Source organism: Mauremys reevesii, linkage group 11 (genome assembly GCF_016161935.1).
Source record: "Mauremys reevesii isolate NIE-2019 linkage group 11, ASM1616193v1, whole genome shotgun sequence".
NCBI lineage: Eukaryota > Metazoa > Chordata > Testudines > Geoemydidae > Mauremys > Mauremys reevesii.
In genome coordinates this window covers 56,531,927-56,552,901 of record NC_052633.1, presented here as the reverse complement: position 1 = coordinate 56,552,901, position 20,975 = coordinate 56,531,927, and the positions used below count along the sequence as shown (strand labels likewise).

The 20,975-nt window shown below is 41.8% G+C and overlaps 1 protein-coding gene across 1 annotated transcript in view; it reads right to left on the bottom strand.

Moving 5' to 3' along the window:
- Positions 1–20,975, bottom strand: part of LRP1B (LDL receptor related protein 1B) — a 1,239,928-nt gene that overhangs the window by 656,326 nt on the left and 562,627 nt on the right. The gene's annotated exons all lie outside the window — the stretch shown is intronic.

The following is a 20,975-nucleotide window of genomic DNA, read 5'->3' as shown; positions in this document are numbered from 1 at the left end:
TGAGAAGATCATGCGAGACAGTATCAAAAGCTTTACTAAAGTCAAGATATACCACATCTACCACTTCCCCTGCCATCCACAAGGCTTGTAACCCTGTCAAAGAAAGCTATCAGGTTGGTTTGATATGATTTATTCTTGACAAATCCATGCTGTTATTTATCACCTGATTATCTTCTAGATGTTTGCAAATTGATTGATTAATTATTTGCCTTATTATTTTTCCAGGTACAGAAGTTAAGATGACTGGTCTGTAATTCCCTAGGTTATCCTGATGTCATCAGAACTCTAAAATATCTTACATTTCATGTTACATGTTGTGTGTTTTTAATTCCAATTGCTTGTAAATACTTATAGTCTTTTATAGTGTCTGAATTGCTCTTAATATAAACATACTAATTTCCACTAGAAATAAGACTTCCAAAAGGAAGTGTGAGCTCATAGAAAATGGAAAAAAAACCCTCTATATCTTTTTATTGGTTACTTTATTGTCTAAAGGACTCAGTAAAAGCAAAAGTATCCAATAAAGTATGCACTAAATATTGCATAAAGGGCTTTGATTTTGCCACTGCAAGGAGGAAGACTAACAAATTGTCTCTGTACACGTTTTAGCACAAATCCCATTTTTTTCTTGACATGTGAAGTGGCTTATGTATTTTTGGTATCTAGGGACAAATAATATAATAAATAGAGATTAAGAAATCTCGCAGAAGGGCACATAGTCCTCGTTCAGTTTTTGGTGGACAAATAAGATTTTTGTAAGGTTTTTTGATGCTTCCAATAAAAACAAAGACAACAATGCTTCAGAAATGGGCACATTCTATGTCTCTTTCTTTCTGAATAACAAATTCAAATCCTCTGTACATTTTTAAGCTAGAAAATCAAGCTTCCAAAACTTCAAAAAGAGCTTAGGGCAGGCAACCTGTGGCCCGAGGGGCGCATATGGCTCGTCAGGGTAATCCACCGGCAGACCGCGAGACAGTGTTTACAGTGACCATCCGCAGGCACAGCCGCCCACATTCCCGGTGGCTGCAGTTCGCTGTTTCCGGCCAATGGGAACTGCAGGAAGTGTCGCAGGCCACAGAGATGTGCTGGCTGCCACTTCCCGCAGCTCCCATTGGCCGGGAATGGCAAACCACGGCTACTGGGAGCTGCGGGCAGCCATCCCTGCAGACAGTCAATGTAAACACTGTCTCACGGCCCGCCATTAGATTTCCCTGGGGCCGCAGGTTACCCACCACTGGCTTAGGGGATTTCCGACCTCAGAACACTGTATGTTCTGAGTGCTATCTGAGGATATTGAGGATCCACTAAAGGCTGACAAGAACAACAATCTAAATGGCAATTATCAAGGGAAATGTGTCCTTGGTTAATGTTTTTAACACTAAAAGATCATTTTATTTCATAGCTCTAATGCCATCAAAGTGACTTCATATCAGCTATAGTATAAGATCTTCCTTGACATCAAAACTGAATCTTCTGTTTCATTTTGGGATTGTGGTTGGATTTATTTCCATTAATCCATATAGTATATATTTAGATACAGGTTCTTTTCCAGAATGATTATGGAAGTTTGTACTTGAATATTTTGAAGGATAATGTAATTCCTTTTAGCCAAAAAGGCAAGCAAAAACCAAAGACAAGCCAACAAACCCCCACACAGCTTGGTTTCTCCCCTAAAACCTGTGAAATGTAATTTTGTAAATGGTGATTCTTCACCTTGCCCCACCCCAGTAAAACTGTAGCCCATTTTTTTAAAGAAATAACCGCTTCAGATGGGAGTTTAGTATACAGTAGAACCTCAGGGTTAAAAACACCTTGGGAATGGAGGTTGTTCAGAACTCTGAAACATTCATAACTCTGAAGAAAATGTTTTGGTTGTTCTTTCAAAAGTTTACGACTGAACATTGACTTAATACAGCTTTGAAACTTTACTATGGAGAAGAAAAATGCTGCTTTCCCTTTTTTTTTTAGTTGTTTATGTTTAACACAGTACTGTACTGTATTTGGGTTGTTTGTTTTTTGTATTGGCTGCTGCCTGATTGTGTACTTCCAGTTCCAAATGGGCTGTGTGGTTGACTGGTGAGTTCATAACTCCGGTGTTTGTAACTCTAAGGTTCTACTGTAGATCTTTTGTACTGATTTTGGGAGTGGGAAGGAATTCACAAACAAAATCTGTTTTTTGGCCAGTTTACTATAGTAGTAGATTTTATGTTTTGAATTTTCAACTTTTGTGCAGTTCCTGGTGGGGGTAACAGAGTGTGAGTATGAGAATCAAATGAGGAAGCTATAGAATGATAGTAATTCAATAGTGTATGGCTCATTTTAGAGCTGTTCACGGGTAAATGTCTGTATGTAAACAGTAGCACTGGTCAAGAATTTTCTCTTGTAACTTTTTTTTTTAATAGAAAATTGCGTTTTTGATCAAACACATTTTTTTCACTATAATTGACTGCTTTGATTGGAAAATGTTGATGTTTTGTCAAAAAATGCAAACCAAAATATCTAAATTCAATACTGGTCCCACAGGGCCTCATAGCAGTTGTAGTTCAGATGCCTTAGGCGGTCCCACTTTCTCTAGGATCCAGGCTCTCTTGCTGGATTACATCTGCCATGATACATCATGGCAAGGGACTTCTCTGAGGTACTATCCTTCCCTCACCATGAGCGGAGAAGATACATGGCAGATGCACTCTAGCCAGAGGGGAAAGCAGGAGTATGAGATATGCAAACTACAAGTCCCAAGAGGAACCACATTGCCAGCTTTAATTGAATTATTTCAGCTTTAAGCCAAAAAAAAAAAAAAAAAAAAAAAAAAAAAAGAGTTTTTGGCCAAAATATTAGACCAAAAAGTCAAAATTTTCTACAGTGGTTGGAAGTAAGGCTCCTCAGGCTCGGGATGATGCTACGGGTTGGCCTAGCAACGGCTACTACCACCACAAAATTTGCCATAGCCACCCTGTAGCAGCGGCTGCTCTCTGGCTGCACAGCTCTGAAGGTGGCAGCAGTTCCACCAGCAGCAGTGCTGGAGTTAGCTCAGGTGGGGCACCAGGGTGCCCAAGAGCAGCCCCCGGCCCATGTCCATGCCTGCTGGGGTGTGCCGCCCAGGGCAGGTAGAGGGTCTGGAGCTCTCCACAGCTGCATGGACTGACCTACCCAGGCTTCTGGGCCATGCCTCCTTTGGTTGCTGCTCCGCAAAGGCTCTGCTGGCCCCAGAGCCAGGTCCCGTCATCCTGGTGGCTATTTCTAAGCTGTGAGCAGTTGTAACATGGTGGATAGCTGAGGAGCAGCCTCATCCCCGACCAGGAGGCAGGGTCTTGGAGCGGGGGTGAGAAGAGGTGGGGCTGGAACTTAGGAGGAAGGGGGGAAAGGCTACGGAAAGAGGCAGGGCCTCGTGGGGAGCAGGAGCACCCCACCCCATTTTCTGTCTAGCCCACCCCAGGCCCTCCACCTGGAAGAGGCTGGTGCCACCACTGCTCAGGCTTAATGCAAGGGATACTTACTGGAGGCCTCTCCTCTTCAGGAGGCTATCATTCACTAGCCAGACTTCAGTCCTTTGGTCCTTCTTGTTCAGAGCTGTTTTCACAGCTTCCCTGTTTGCAGTCTACCGGCAAGTCTTTGCCTGGCACAACTACTGCTGGCCACTCTGCCAGAAACAAGCTGCTTCCCAGCCCAGCTCTTCATCTTTCAGTCCCAGATCCCAAGCTGCCCAGCCTTTCTCCCCATATCTAGTTCCCAGGCTGCTGTCCCACAGCTTCCAACTATAGTCATTTCACAGATATAGAGGGCAGGGGACCTAAGTACTGCTCCTTCCCAACAGGAAGGGTAATGGAACCCTCTGGTGACTGCATTCTGCAGTGGGAGTTAACAGTGCCTAATAAGGAGGCAAAAGGTTAATTACAATAATCTGACACGAGTAGATTCTGCCAAAGGCAGTATTACCAACCCACAGTTTTCAAAAATGTCAGGCCTCCGAAGGTCATGAGATGGTTTAATAATCATGACAATCTTAAAAAATAATAAAGTCTCAGTTCTTTCCTTTTGGTTTCTGTGCCTTTAGGGTGCTCTTGTTTCTTTCAAGCTTTTCGCCGTAACTGTGAAGGCTGTAAATCTCATCTCCCACCCCACCCCAACAATAGAAGTTGAGATTCTAGCAGAAATCCATCACATACTGCAAGACTCATGTGATAAATGAAGGGGGGAGGGAGAATAGCTCCCTTTTATGGACACCCACCCAGCCAGCAAGTTAGCTATAAAATCCCTTTTAGTAGTTGTTCTCTACTTGCTTTACCTATAAATGGTTAAAAAGTCTCCCAGCTTAGATAAAAGGAAGGGAGTGGGCACCTGACCAAAAGAGCCAATGGGATGGCTAGAACTTTTTAAAATTGGGAAAACACTTCCCTTTTGTCTGTCTGTTGTTGTTCTCCGGAGAGAGGGGACAGAGCAGAGACAAGGCTAGAACTATGCTGTAAAAAGCTTTGGAAAATCTTCAGATCATACCTAGAAACTACTCATTTGAAACCCCAGATATGTAAGTAGATCAGGAAATATCTAGGAAGATGCAATTAGGTTTATCTCTTTTATTTCTTTATGGCTTGTGGACTCCTCTGTGCTAACTCCAGATGCTTTTGTTTTCCTTGTAACCTTTAAACTGGACCTAAAGAAGCTATCTTGATGCTTAATCCTTGTAATTGTTTTTTTTAAGCCTAGCAAAAAGCTAAGTTCTAGATGTATTTTCTTTCTTTTTGTTTTTAATAAAATGTACCCTTTTTAAGAAAAGGATTGAATTTGTGTGTCCCTAAGAGGTTTGTGCATATGTTGTTTAATTAGCTGGTGGCAACAGCTGATTTCCTTTGTTTTTCTTTCTCAGCTCTTCCCTGGAGGGTGGGGGGAGGGAGGTTGAAAGGGCTTGAGGGTACCCCACAGGAAGGAATTCCCAAGTTCGCCTTTCTGGGTTCTCAAAAGGTTTTTGCACTTGGGTGGTGGCAGTATCTACCCATCCAAGACCAGAAAAAAGCTGTAACCTTGGGAGTGACCAGTATTAATTTTTAGAATCCTTGCAGGCTCCTACCTTTTGCACTCAAAGTGCCAGAGTGGGGAATCAGCCTTGACAACTCACAATACAATAGTTAGAGTTCTGGTGATTGTAGTATCTGTTTTTTAAAGAAAGAGACAAAAGAATGTATGTGCAAAAGGAACAAAGAATTTATTTCAGGAGGAGGACAGCTTTATATTACTGCCTTCAAATTTTGCCTCTCAAGATAGATTTTTAAATGTGTCTTATTTAAAAAGCCACCTCTTCATTAAAGGAAATGAGCCTCTTTATCTTTTCCAGATCCAAGAGACACCTAGCATCGATCCCACCAATTATTTAATAGTTGATACATGCTGACATGGTGGTGCGAGGAAGACTAGATAGGCATTGCCTATGCTGTGCATCTTCACTGGATAGCCATTTGCCATAATTATCAATCCTGCACCATTTACAAACATTACTTAGCTTAAGCAGACTCATTTATATATACTGAGCTTCTGACAAATATGCCGTAAGTCAAATTTCTTTAAAACAAACAAACAAACAAAAAAACTGATGAGACAAATCCATCCATTTTCCTCTGAGAATCAGCCCCAAATATCTATTCTCTTTGAGGAAGCAGCTTTTCCAGAACATCACTTTGTTTCAATTTGTATTTGTAAAGAGTTTGGAAAAAAGTCTAATAAATCAAATGTAAACATTCTTCAGAGCTTCATGCACCTTCACCCTAAATTTCTCAAATGAAATGACATTATGCAGTGACCTTGTTCCCTGAACTAACATGGAATTTAAATTGCAAAAAAAATGGGTTATAATACATCTTACAGGCACAATATGTATTCTGTTCAACCCTACAGTCTGCTAAGAGGCACTTACTTTTCAAAACTGATTTTTTGTGGGAGGGAGGGAAGAGTTTAGGCTAAAATGTTCAAACCAAAGAGTTTAAAGTTAGGATCCTAACCTATATTTAGACTCCTAAATAAAAGCAGCTGGATTTTGAAAAAGTGATGAACACATGCAAGTCTTGCTGAAATGAGTGGGACCTGCAAGCACGTTTGGAAAACTTGCATTATATTTAGATTCCTAAATATGGAATTAGGAAATTTTAGGCACACAGACTTGAAAATTCTGAGTTTAGCCTTTAGATTAACATAGGAATTTTTATCCTGCTTATGCTGTAGCCAGTTTAGTAAAACCACAAGGCCCAATTTTAGAACACTTATGTTGAATATTTGCTGACAAGCATAGTTCCATTGACTTCAAAGGGACCTCTCCTAAGTGCTCACCAAGATGAGTAAAGATTCCACTCTCTGGCCTATGGTGCTCACTTCCATGGACTAGCATCTGTATAACTGAAAGCAGAATCTGGCCAAACAAGCCAATATGCTTACTTCTGTTAACACAGCTATAGGAGAGCAGATAGCTGTATAACTGGGTTGGCTGCACAAAATTGAAGGAACAGGTGCTCTGCGCCATACTTCCTTTAACTCTGGAGGAGCCCTACCTTTCCAAATCTTCAGAGATTGGTAAGAGGCATGCTAGTATAGAATGAACCACATCTAACCAATGCAGTGTGAGCCTGGCAACTATCCAAGAAGAGACCTGTGAAGGAGTCAATACCGCTCCAAGTTTCAATTCATATTTCCACCTTCTTTGTAGAGAAATATTTGCATGGACTTTGGCAGGAAAGATGTTGTCTGACCAGAAGGTGCTCAGTCATCACTGCACAGGGGCCACTTTATAGTGAGGCTGCAACTTTCTTTCATCATGGATCCCAGGGATCTGCATGCCTCAGAAGTCACTTTTCCGGCCAAAGCCATCTGCCTAAGAGAAGCTTTCCAAGGAAGCTTAACAAGGTTCACCTCTCAGTTTCCATCAACTCTGTCACTTGGCCATGAGTTTTACAATAGGATAGCAGAATCTGGGCCTTATTTTTAAGCATATTTCTAAGTTTACTCATGCTGTGAAATGCTGTCTACCTTTCAAAAAATCAGGTTCCTGGAATGGGCAAAATGGGTTCCGTTTTCTTTTAATGCCTCATATTTCACAAACTCTTTTGCCATGATGCTCTGTATATGAACTGTGTTTTACAATATAACATGTGGCGGGTGGAGGTGGGGTGTGTGTGTGTGTGTGTGTGTGTGTGAAATTTGCCAACACAGTGAAATGAGGTAATCCCAAGGGCTAAATATTTCTGTAGGGAGTGAATTTTCTGCTGCCAATCTCATGTCAGAAACAAGTGTGAACAGTAGAAAAACAACACACCTCTAATTTCTGCTTTAGTGACTTTCAAGTGTGTTGCCAAATGGCTGTAAACTTGTAATGGGATCCTAGCAGCCTGGCATCTATGTTGAACAATAAAGGAAGATTTATAGAGGTGTAGAGCTATAACAATCTTTGTTTAAACTGCACATTCAAAAAGCTTTTTATAAATCTGTTGAGACAGTAAATCAGAACTGGTTATTTACTTCAAAGCAGTTAAATCATCTGCAGTTAATCTTAAAATTACAGCATAATTTAGCATCAGTAGCTGTCTCATCAAGCATGTGGACTTAAGAGGAAGGAACTGTTGAGGAGAACATGACATGGCCATGTTAGTTTACCACAGCTGGCTATTCTAATTGCCCTTCCTCAAAGGCGGGAGAGTCTGGCCTTCCACCTTCTCATCAGAACACTGCCTGCCTTCTGTGTCATGAACATCATAAAAATTGTCTTCCTTTTTTAAAAATAATACTACCACTTTAATGTTTTCCCATAAAGATGCCAAACAGCAGATAATTACATTTTTGAAGATGAATAAAATATTTTAATAAAATATGGATTTACTTTTGTAGTAAAAGGTTATTAAGGAAAATGACTTAGGGGAAAAATTTAAAATATTTTAATATACTAGGTGAGCACAGGCCTCTCAGATATGCTTCTCAAGGGATAATATAAAACTTACTTATTATAGTCAGCTTTTTAAGAGCGAATTCACGTTTAAGGGTTTATTGTACCAGGAGAGGATCACAAAAGAAACAACACTGATTCACAATATTTGAAGTACACTGTATTCACCCGGTTGAATCAGCATAACTAAGATATATGCCTTAATTTCACAGACTGTATATAGAGCCCATAAACAAGCATGCCAACGTTTTTCCTCCAAGCACTGTATGGACTGACTGATATTAAATACAAAAACTGGTGGCTACACTAGTATTAGGAATTAAAGCTTTGTTTCTTTTCCCAAAGGGAAGTATTATATTCAGTTAACTTAAACATTCTCAGAAATTAATATTTGTCTTTACTGATCAGCATTTCTGATATTTCCAAATGAAACATGTTATGCATTTTTCATAATGTAGATATTATGAAGAGTTATAAGTATGAGTTTCTGTCTCTAACATATTAAGGCAAAAGAAAACATGAAGAGTTCTGAGCCTGAGTTATATTCTCTCTCTCTTTCTAACATAGTAGGCTAAAGAAGAAACAAAGACCTGTAGTGCAACACTTGTCCAGTTTGCTGACACTTGAGAAAGTGGATTTTGTTGATGCACTGGTTTAGAATACACCGGAAATCTATTAAAGACCAAATGTCAGCCTAATTTAAATCACATCTGATTGATATTATTAACAGGAATATTTAAAAAAAATCATCTTTAAACACACTGTATAGTCAAATCAGTTAAAGTAGCTAGCTCAGTATTTCATTCACTATAAAAACAAAATCACACCAAGTGTTTTAACAGACTGAATTTATCTCTTAGGACTACTAAAGAAGGACAGTTACTTTTTTATAGTTAAAACACCATACATTATGTTTTTTCTAGCTCTCTCCCTTTCTCCAAAAAACAAATACCAATTGTTTCATATAATTATAAAAGGTTTCTGGAAATAATTAAGGCCATAATTATACTGAGGTATATCTATTTCTATAATACAGAACAATTAATACTGTACTAAGAGATGACTACCAAAGTGGTGTTCCTGCCAGCCATCAAAATACATGAGATAACATACACATCTAATGTCACTAAGCTCCAAGATTCCCCGCATCATAGTGTGAAATGAACAAAAACAAACAAAACTCTCTGTACCTAAAAACTGTGGACATAGCTAGTTTGTGATAAAAAACCAACTCCCCGCCCCCAAAAAAACATGCTTATGTTACTGTTACACACCCTCCCTCTCTTCTCTTTGTCCCACTTATTTGTGTCATCTATTTGTTCCATTTTGCAGGGCCGCCCAGAGGGGGGGGGCAAGTGGGGCAATTTACCCCAGGCCCCGGGCCCAGCAGGGGCCCCCACAAGAGTTTTTCGGGGCCCCTGGAGCGGGGTTCTTCACTCGCTCCAGGGGGCCCCGGAAAACTCTCGTTGGGCCCGGGCCCCCAGAGCTTCTTCGCTCCCGGTCTTCGCTGGCGGGGGGGTCCTTCCTCTCCGGGATAGAAGGACCGCCCCGCCGCCGAATTACAGCCAAAGCGGGACCCGCCGCCAGAGTGCAGCCGGGTCTTCGGCAGTAATTCGGCGGAGGGGGGTCCCCGCCGTGGGTCTTTGGGGCACTTTGGTGGCGGGTCCCGGAACAGAAGGACCCCCCCGCCGCCGACTTACCGCCGAAGCGGGGCCCCCCACAACCGAAGACCCTGGGCCCCTGGAATCCTCTGGGCGGCCCTGCCATTTTGTCTTAAATTAAGGTAGTAAGACAGGCATTGTATTTTTCAGGCAGACAAATGTTTGTACAGGGCTATCTGGAGCATCAAGCCACTACTATAATGCAAGTAAGTAAGTAATTATTAAATAAATAAATAATTAGTAATAGAGGATGTTTTAGACCTATGCACCAGTTATTTCTGTTCCCCTTCCTGAAAAAAAAATGGCCAACAGGAGCAAAATGCTTGGATGAATCTTATTTATGACTTGATTCTGCCACCCTTACATTGAAATACACCTTATTCCATGAGCATTCCCATTGATACGGTATTTCTCAATTTGAATAAGAGTGATAGGATATGACGCTTAATGATTTATAATGCACCTATCATAAATGGAATGCTACCAAATATTAAACCATACAGCCCACAATAGACCATATAAACTGTTCTATGGCAACTGTAATTTCAGAGAAGCACAATACTTAACCCAAACTCTCTGGACTGCAGCTTCTGCACCTTGCTTTGGAAAGGTACAGTGTCTGTTCCCATACCACCCCTTTCTGACCACTTGAGTGAGGCTATTGCCAGCAGCCTTGTGGAGTTCTATCTACTTGTACATAGACGGCCCAGATCAGTGTGGCACCTTATCATCTTTGATGTGTTTATCTTCATAACAGCCCTGTGAGGTACAGAATGCTATTATCCTCATTTTATAGATGGGGGACTGAGAAACTAGAGACTAAGTTACTTACTCAAAGTCATACAGGCAGTCTGTGCAAAACCAGGGAATTAAACCTGGCCCTAACCACTGGACCATCCTTGCTTCCCTGCAAGCAAAGAATGCCATGGTGCCACTCCCTTGCACAGATGTGTAAGGGATATAGGAGGATACATGCACCATCTCTCCCTCTTGCACACTCATATGGGGATGATCATACTCTTGCCCTATATTTGTAAGGTTTTTGACCAGTCTAATGTTAAATGCCTTATTTGGTAGGACTTCCCCTGAGTGAAACACCCAATATTAATGTTCTCTATTACTTTGAAAACATATTGGAATCACTGAAATGAGGTACTGTAGTAGCTCTGCGTTCCTCACCACACAATATCTTTCTAAATGGAAGCAGTAGTTTCTTGGATTGAGCCTTCTGGCCACTTTCAATGTGACAGTTTATAAAGAAATCATATATGAACATTGCCCACAGTAATTATATAATTTAAAAAAAAACTTATGAAAATGCATGGTACTTTGTGAAAGCTAAACAGAACTGCTGTTTGTACAAGTTTGTATATGTTCGTTTAACATAAGAAAAAGGAAGGGCAATCTGTTGATTTGAGGCAATATAGAGTGTGGTGTGGCAGAGCTCTGACCTTGCTCCCATGGGTCCTGCGCTTCTAGGCGGTTTATGCTAGCCTCAGTGGCTCACTGTGACCCTTCACGTAGCCCTTCTCTCTCTCGGGCCAGGGTTACAGTCTGCTGAGCCCTTTTCATCATAGGCCTGCAAGGAGGTTGGTGAGAAAACTCCCACAGTCTCTGTTGTCCCTGGGAGCTTATTTCAGAACAATTTAGCCTCCTGTCCTGACAGGGGCCTGACTTCCCCTCCCAGGAGATGTTCCTGTAGTGGTGGGTTGGGGGGAACCCGGGCCCGCCCTCTACTTCGGGTTCTGGCCCAGGGACCCTAATGGTAGCAGCTGTTGGCTGCCAACCTTTCACTGCCAGAGTTGCTACATTTCCCTGGGCCACTTCCCCACAGCTCTCCTGCTTTTCCCTTCTTCACCCTTACCTTAGGGCTCCTTTAACGATGGTTTGAGGGTGTCTTCATTAACCAGCTCTTCAGCCGCACTTCTTCTCCTCTGGCTCCCTGGCTCTCCCCTGCCTGACTGGAGTGAGCCCTTTTTATAGTATCAGCAGGGCCTTAGAGTCAGATGGTCACATTAACTTAATGGCCTCACCTGACTCTTTGCAGATTAATTAGTGTCAGGAGTTCTCATTAGCCTGGAGCAGCCCCTGCTCTGGTCAGTCAGGGACCAGAAAACTGTTAATCCAGTGGCCAGTATATCTGCCTTCTGCTATTCTGCTGTACCCAACTGGCCTGGGTCTATCACAGTGGATTATAACAGGTATACAGACTTTTACCAAACTTATATTAATGATTTAAGTTTAATTACTTTGGCCCAGATTTGTAAAGGTATTTTAGGCATTGCTCTTGTCAATGTTACAATGCCTAGCTTGCATAGGATCCTAAGTCTCATTTTCAAAAGTGACTTAGGCACTTATGTACCTTTCAGGATCTGGACCTAACTTTGATTGGAAATCAGTGGGCGTTAGGTGCCTAAACACTTGTAAGGATCTAGGCCTTAGGGCTAGATCCACAAACGGGACTCAAGCTCAGCATTACAATGCCTAACATTTAGGTGCCCTGCCGCTGAATCCACAGCCCTGAGTTAGGAGCCCAGGGTTCATGGGGTTAAAAATGGGATTCACAGCAGTGCTCAATGTGAGTTGGGAGCCACCAACATTATCCAGGAGTCTATAACAGAGGAAAGGAGAGGGACTTTAGGCCCTGATCCACAAAGGTATTTAGGTGCCTGACAGACCAGAGGGATGTACCTATCTTTTCTTGGGATTCACAACTGTGAACCATCTGCTAGGTGTAGGTTTAGGTGCCTAACCAGATCAGCCTGTTCTTGCTAGAAAGGAGGGACACACACCCTTCCTACCATATAGCACAAGGATTAGGGCACGCTCCTGGGATGAAGGCAATGTATTTCCAAATCCCTGCTCTGCCTGATTTGAAGCAGGGACTGGAACTGAGGTCTCCTGTCTTCCAGGAGTGTGCCCTGAACACTAAACTAGGAGTATGCTGGTATGAGTTTCTCTTGAAGCTATTCCAAGTACAGAGTACAGTCCTGCCCAACCCTTGGGGTGCATACTCACGTGACTAGCCCATGCTGCCGGGGCCCTCCTGCTTCTTTTAGGTGCTAGCTCAAGCAGAGCTAGTGTGTGCACCTCTACCTGAGCTGGGAATCACACCGGCTGCTGTGTAGATGGACCAGGGGTGGCTCTAGCGATTTCACCACCCCAAGCACGGTGGCACGCCACGGGGGGCGCTCTGCCAGTCGCCGGTCCCGCGGCTCCGGTGGACCTCCCGGCAGAGCGCCCCCCGTGGCATGCCACCCCAAGCATGCGCTTGGCGTGCTGGGGCCTGGAGCCGCCCCTGAAATGGACTCTTAGGCTCCTAGAGTCAATTAAGCATTGCAATACTGACCAGGGCAACATCTAAATACCTTTAAAAATCTGAGCCTTCATCTCATTTGGTCCATCTTTCCTCAAGTAGTTCAGTTAACTTTACAGGCAGCATTTTTTTTTTCCATTTGAAAATAATCCTGGGGAATACTTCCAACTGGGCTGACTCAAGGAGCAACTGCTGCTTTCCTGAAAGACTCTCAAAATGAAAGTGAACCTGGGCTGAATATTTCTGAACTAAAATGGAAATAGCACTGGACTTTTTTATATTTATAAAGGAATTAGGTATGCAGATAAGATACTGGTGCATGGCCTGAAAACAAGTTGAAAAAAGGCAAAAAAGACTCTGGAACCATATACAATGACAGGTATTGAAGCATTTTTCAATTAGCTAATTATTTTTGCTTATATGGTGTGACAGAGATTTTATGTAATTATGCATGGAAAGAATATTCAAACTTTATCAGCAACTCAAGAACTGTCATGGTGACTGCGTAGCCCACCATAGCATACTGCATCTGTTCTGTGACATGTTGATAAAATACAGGGTTTATAAGCAGTGACAGGAGAGCCCAACCTCCTTGCACATGCCTGCCCCATTCCCCTCATTAAATTACTTCCAAACATTAAATCACTTTGTTTCCAAACCAACCGAGAAAATTACACAGCTTAAAACTGACTTTGCCAAAAATGATTTACTCCACTGAAAAGATTTCCATTACATTGAAATTTTCCATTTCAGAACGAATGCTCCATTCATTGACATCATAAACTGTATAACCAAAAACAAGGTTTATTATGTTCAAATTGACTCACAAAAAAGGAAGAGGTTTTATTATTATTATTATTTTTAAAAATCTTGACTATTATAACTGAAAGGCACCTTCAGTTATTTAGTATTTTAGGGCCTAATCCAAAATCTATTGAAGTCAATGGGCATCTTTCCACTGACTTCAGTGGACTTTATCTCGGATGCTTAATGGAGTTATGTGCAATGCCAGTGCTCTACATTATGGGCTACTCAGCAGTGTCCTCAATCCCAGAAGTTAAAAATATAATAAAATAAATTTAAAAATAAATTAAAAATCATGAGATTAAAAAATTAAATCATGTTTTGTTAGTCTACCTGATTTTTTAACCCCCCCTTCCCACCTCCAAGATATGTGACAATCGCAGGGTTACCAACTCTCACAGATTTATAGTGACTATGGCAATTTTGGCTCTCACTAGAGCATTCAACTGGGATCAGGACCACCATTATACTGAATCCTGTACCAACACTTAGTAAGAGACAGTTCCTGCCCTGAAGAGCTTGTTATCATCTAGTGCAAAGCACAGTGGACAGTTTGTAACATGAGAGATGAAACTCAGATTTACCAAACGCATATCCTGTAGGGGCTACCAAGCTGCTATTAGATGGGAACAATTATTAATCCTTGCTACACTGGGCAGGATTCAAACCTGGTGAGCCACAGATAAAAAGCTCTAAAGTTCATCAGTAATGCCCCAAACACCCACTCCGGAGACACAATCACCTTTGTACCTAGTGTTTCATATGTTAGTTTCCCCTCAACATAATATTAAGTTTTCATGTAAAATTTCCGTTAGTTGGTTCCCATTTATTGTGAAACAGGTATTCATTTGCTGACCTTCCTATCAGAATTTCACAAATCCTTTTGTCCCTCCTCTTGGGCTCCCCCAGTCACCTGTATATCAGGGCTAGTCATTTCCATCACTTCTCTCGCTGAGCCACTTTGTGCGCAGAAACTCCTCAGTCACAGCGCTGCAAAAACCCCACCTCAACGAGACTTGTAAGCCTATTTGCGCAGAGGCTCCGGCGCTCTATTGCCAGTGTAGACACTTGATTGCTTTCTGCGCTGTAACTAGCCTCCAGAGCTGTCCCCTAATGCCTCACGTGATCGCTCTGCTCATTGTTTTGAACTCAGCTGCCCTGGAGACATCCGCCCCTCCCCTTTCAAAGCAACCGTTTCTGACAGCCTTTGTGTGCTGTGCTGATCTGCTCCGGGACACAAAGCAAACCATTAATGTGAAATGCTCGTGCTGCTGAACACGGAGGCAGGTGTCTGTGTATGTGTGCGTGTATGTGGGAGAGAGAGATTGCTGTGCAGAGAGCCCAGGAAGGGAGGCAGGGGCTGATGTCGGGGTTTCCCCCACCCCCTGCCTCAGGACAGGTTGCTTCCTGCCACTGTCTGAACTTATAAGACAGCATGCTGACACACTCGCTGTCCCCCAAAACACACTGTCTCTCTCCCCATCTCCATACACACACACTCTCTGACACACACACACACATACCCCCTTTGAGTTGAAAAGCAGCTGGCAGTGTAGCAGGATGCCCATGGAACAACGGGATTGGGAAACCTGCATCATCTGACGCTGTGTCTGTCCCATGAGGCATTGCAAACCCTGCAGCCAGTTGCACAGTGGAATAGCTACCACAGTGCACTGTTGTCTTTGATGTTGCAAGAGCTGCTAATGTGGATCTGCTCCAGTATCACAAGGAACGCAGTGTGGACACACAGCAGCTGTTTAATTCCAGCGTTTTAATAACAGTGGTATAACTTGTGGCACAGAAACTTGCCAGTGTAGACATACTCTACGTTACCTGTATACCAGGACTTCTTAGATCCAACAATCCCTTCCTTAGGGTTTTCCAGCTTCTCAACAGTGTGGTAAGCCTGGTCAACAGAAGCATGTTATTTGCTACATTTCTTGCAAAAGACTATGTGGCAAAACAGGTGAGATTAGGCTTTTGTTATATTAGAAAACCAGGTTCCACTGGCAACTCTGCCTGCAGGGAACCTTTTGCAAGATCTCAGTTATCTATAAAAGCAACAAAGAATCCTGTGGCACCTTATAGACTAACAGACGTTCTGCAGCATGAGCTTTCGTGGGTGAATTCACTTCTTCAGACCCACACAACAGCTCATGCTGCAGTCTCCTGTTAGTCTATAAGGCCACACAGGATTTTTTTTGTTTTACAGATCAGATCTACTAACTCTACCCTCTGATACTTGATCAGTTATCTATGAGAAGTGTGACTGATACGTATGCCTAGGCTTTGGATCATAGTAAAGGTTGTAAAGGGCACAGAAATATTAATAGCATCCAGGACTAGAATGCATGGTATTGGAGTATACACTTTAGTACAATCTCCACTAGACTAAAGGAGCTTCTCTGTCTATCTTACTCCCCCCAGATCATGTGATGGCCAGAGATTTTGGCATCATTGGAAGATTACTATAGCAGGGGCCAAAACCAAAAATTTGCAAGAGTCAGCAATATTGACTAAGTCCTGCAAACACTAAGTGGGACAGTTACACTCACTAACTCCAGTTCTCCCATTAAAATCAATAGGTTAGCTAATGGCGCTAAGCCCTATGCTCAGAAGTAAATTTTTGAAATATCAAGTCTATGATAACAGCACCTCTACTGTTAAAGACTCACAGGATCTCTATTGAAGACCTGCTGTTTAATCACATTCTGACTTAGAAATTAAATTTTCCTTTGGGCTAAAATTTGGCATACCAGTTCCTAGTTGTGGGTTCTTCTTCCCAAAGTTAAAAAGAAATTAGATTGTCATATTTTTACTACAAAGGAAGCAAACAAGGGATGTCTTGGGAGTATCAGATATTTTCCCATGGTCATCCTTCTTCCTTATGAAAAAGGTTTTGGAGAAAACAAACATCTGTCAAGGATGATATAGGTATACTTGACCCTTCCTCAGCACAGGAGATCTCCCTGTGCTGGCCTCTCAAGATCACTTCCAGCCCTACATTTCTATGATTCTATACAAACTAGAAATTTGGCAGCTATCCTTTTATTAGTTTTTTGGAATTATCAAAATATTTTGCAAAAGTGTAGCATGCCGGAGTTGTCTTCTGGCACTAGACTCCTATCATCACCTGTTTCGACACTTATAAAGCCTTTCAAAGAGTATTTTAGGAGGTGGAGGAATTATTTTTAAGGTCCTGATCCAAGACCCATTGAAGTCAATAGAAAGGATACCATTGACTTCAATAGGCTTTGGATCAGGCCTTAAGGTTTTAGCAGTTATTTGTAATAAGAAAATATTTGCAGTAATAAATTAGTATTCAGAAATAAGTGTTAAATTTTCTGTCAATGAGTCTAACTGACATGAAGTTAATTGTGTGAATTTCCCTAAATTGGCCTTGTGAAGGAACAGCTACTTATGGAAGTCTTCATAGATTTTAGGGCCACAAGGGTCCATTGTGAAATCTAGTCTGACCTTTTGTGCAACACAGGTGCAAGACTCTCATAAAATAATTTCTATATCAAGCCCACAGATTCATTTTGAGATATACATTATAATTTCTCAAGATATCCTGCCTTGACTTAAAGTGATGGATAATCCACCATGTCCCTTGGAAAATTGTTTCAATGGTTACTTACCCTCACAGAAATTGTTCCACATTTATAGTCTGAATTTGTCTAGCTTCAGTTTCAAGCCATCAAATCTCACTATGCTTTTTTTCTGTTAGATTAAAGAGCTGTCTGCTACAAGAATTCCCCTCTCCCCCCGCAATGTAGGTAGGTACTTATGGACTGTGAACAAGTCACCTTTTAACTTTCTCATCAATAAACCACATGTCTGAGTCTCTTGCTATAAGCAAATTTTCCAGAATAATTCTTGTAGCTCTTTTTCAAGTTGTCAACATTATTTTTGAGTGTTGACACTAGAACTGGAGACAGTATTCTATAAACTGTCTTACTAATTCCATACAGAGGTATTACCACCTCCCTACTCCTGCTTGACATTTTCCTGCTTATATATCCAAGGATTATGTTCACATTCTTAGGTACAGTATACCACCGGGAACTCATGCAATGACCCCTACGTCCTTTTCCTGCTTTTCAGAATATAGTCTTCCAACTTATAAATGTTCTCTCACTCTTTGGACTGGATCCACAAAGAGGACTTAGTGCTCAGCATTGCAATGCCTAACTATAGGTGCTCTGCTGCCAAATGGAATCTACAGAATTAGGCTCTCAATACAATATATGGGCACCTCAGAATGGTGATCCACAGCCACTGATTTGAGCATGGAGCTGCCTTGGCTAGCCACTAGGAAATTCCAAGGAAAGTGGAGTATCCTACACTATGCCCTTGTAAGGAAGTTAGGCACCTAAATCCTTTTTCACAAGAAAAACAAAAAACCCACACACACAGTGACAGTGCCTCTTTTCAACTGTTAGCCCAGTGGTTAGCACACTCACCCAGGATGTGGGAGGCCCAGGTGCCATTCTACCCTCTGCCTGATTTGGAGCACGGATTTAAAGCCACGTCTTCTATCTCTTAGCAGGGGCGGCTCTAGGTATTTTGCCACCCCAAGCATGGCAGGCAGGCTGCCTTCGGCGGCTTGCCTGCGGGAGGTCCCCGGTCCCGTGGATTCGGCGGCATGCCTGTGAGAGGTCCGCCAAAGCCGCGGGACCAGCGGACCCTCCACAGGCATGCTGCCGAAGGTAACCTGTCTGCCGCCCTCACGGCGACCGGCAGAGCGTCCCCCGTGGCTTGATTGCTTGGCGTGCTGGTGCCTGGAGCCGCCCCTGTCTCTTAACCACTATACTATGGAACATTCCAGGGAGGGTCTGTCTTTCAATTTCTCCTATTGAAACTGTTCTATTCTTTGTAACTAATTAAGCAGTCATTGGAACAGAGACTTGATCTTAAGTCTCCCAAATCCCAGAGGAGTACCCTTACAACTGGGCTATGGAGTCACTCTCTCCCTTTTTTTGGTCCCATGATTATTCAATTACTTATAAAAAGTGGAACAGCTTTAACAGGAGTCACTAAGAGAAACCCATCCCAGAATATTCCATAGCCTAGTGGCAGGAAAATGCTTAAGTGTCTAAGATTCCTTTGATCTACCCCCTTGTTCCTCACAGACTCTAAGGCCAGAAGGGACCTTCATGATCATATAGTCTGGTCTCCTGCACAGAACCTCAACCATCCATTCCTGTAGTGGGCCCATAACTCGGGCTGAGTTACTTAAATACTCAAATCTTGATTTAAAGACTTCAAGTTACAGAGAATCCTCAATGTGGGATCTTGCATTTGGCTTTGTTAAAAAGCATATTATTCAAATGAGCCCATCTCACCAAGCAATCAAGGTCAATCCATATAACTGTCCCCATCATTATTTATCACTCCACCAATTTTTGTGTCATATGTAAACTTTACCATCACTGATTTTATGTTTTCCTCCAGATCATTGGTAATGATATTGAATAGTGTTTAGTCACAAACAGATACCTTGCAAGAGTGGGATAAGAAGCACTGCAAGGAGCAGTATTTTTCTTTGTTTTCTGTACAAAGACTTCGCAGGGGTGGCCCTTTGTTCTTGTTGTGCCTGTTATTGGCTAAAACCCCAAACAAGAGAAACTAAGGGAATATCTTTCTGTGGTAGGGAAGCTACTGTTAATTTTTCTTTGAAGAATTCTATGGGTATGACCATTTGTTAGGCTTGGCTGACACAGGAACATGCCGAATCGGGTGTTCTTGATTGGTTGTCAAATAAAACTTAATTAATTTATAGTAAGTAAACCCTGCATAATGAGAAAAAATAAGATGACCTGTGTGTATGAGAGAGAGAGAGATGCTAAAATTTAATTCGCAAGAGGTTGTGGATTGTAGCCATCAGAGGGCCTATTCTCCCCTGTAGGATACAGTTTCAGGTAACTCCAAGCGGAAATTAGTGCCTCTTGAGGTTGGCCTGATTAGAAGCACCAGGTGGACTACTTTTATCCTGCCAATGAGGCAGGGAATGAGACTACAGTATAGTTATCTAAGTCAAGATTAAACTAAAATCTTTGTAGCATACTCCATAGCTAGGGAAATGTCAATTCAAAAGTAATTAGACCAAACAGTTAGATGTAAAGATTCAGAAAAAAATATAGAGAGTCCACAAACTAGTGTGAAAATACAGTGCCTACAAAAACTGATTAGCTCACTGATTTGAGCCACCATGTTCATTTCCCAATCATAGTTCCACCCTGATTCTGAAAACAGGTGTGCTAATGCAGACCCTGCAGCATTCGGCCTGTTAAGTCTTTCTATGCATAGGGAGCACAGAAGCGCATTGAGACTGTGCTTTGATGATGGAGTTTAGAGGATGAGGGGACACACTGTTAATTATAAACCATTAATTTTGTGAAGAACTCTAGCTAATTCCTTTGATTTTATGCAATAAAAAGAACAAAAAAGATATTTAGGAAGTGCCCACTCCAGTCCCACTGACAAGAAAACTGGGACTTTGTAGTGAAAATATAAAGAACTGTGAAAAATACACAATGGAAGTCCAAGTAAAATAAGAACAAGTTCAAACATACAAAGTAGCCTTAGTATCTGAGGAAAAATGTAGGATCACTTAGAAGGGCAGACAGTGGCGAAAGTAGTAAATTCCTCTGACTGAAAAAAAGTTCTTGATTTTCAAAGTAGTAAAGGATGGGCATGGAGGCATGTGTAAGAAGGATCAAGTTCCTTATCCTATAGGCATATACTGAAAAGGGTATTTTTCTTGGTGATCTGAATAGTAGTTGTGAAATCTGCCTAAGTGCAGAAATTCATTATTAGGACTTGTAGCCATATTTTCCAGTTGGCCCCATCTCCATTATAGTGCCAATCAAACCCTTGGTCTGAACACTCCCAGACTTGGTGGTGAAGGGGTTTAAAATCTAGATCAGAATTGTCTGGCTCAAGTCCATCACTACTTAAGAGAGGACTGAGCATTGCACAATCTTTCTAGGCTAGTTAAACTGCACAGAGAGATAATTCATCATGAGGGCGACTCTACATCTTCCTAGTGCAAAAGTGAGAAATGTCCAGTAAATTAGGAAATATTACAAGTGTTTGAAAGTAATGAAGCTCTACTAATCTAGAGTAAATGTGACAATTATATGTGCATGTTGTTAATTAGCATCTTATCGTTTATCTGGAAGTAAACAATCGTTTTCAACAAATTTTATCTATCAACACATTTCAGAAAAAAAGGCATTTTCAAGTTTCTTCTTCCTCTGTAATGGCT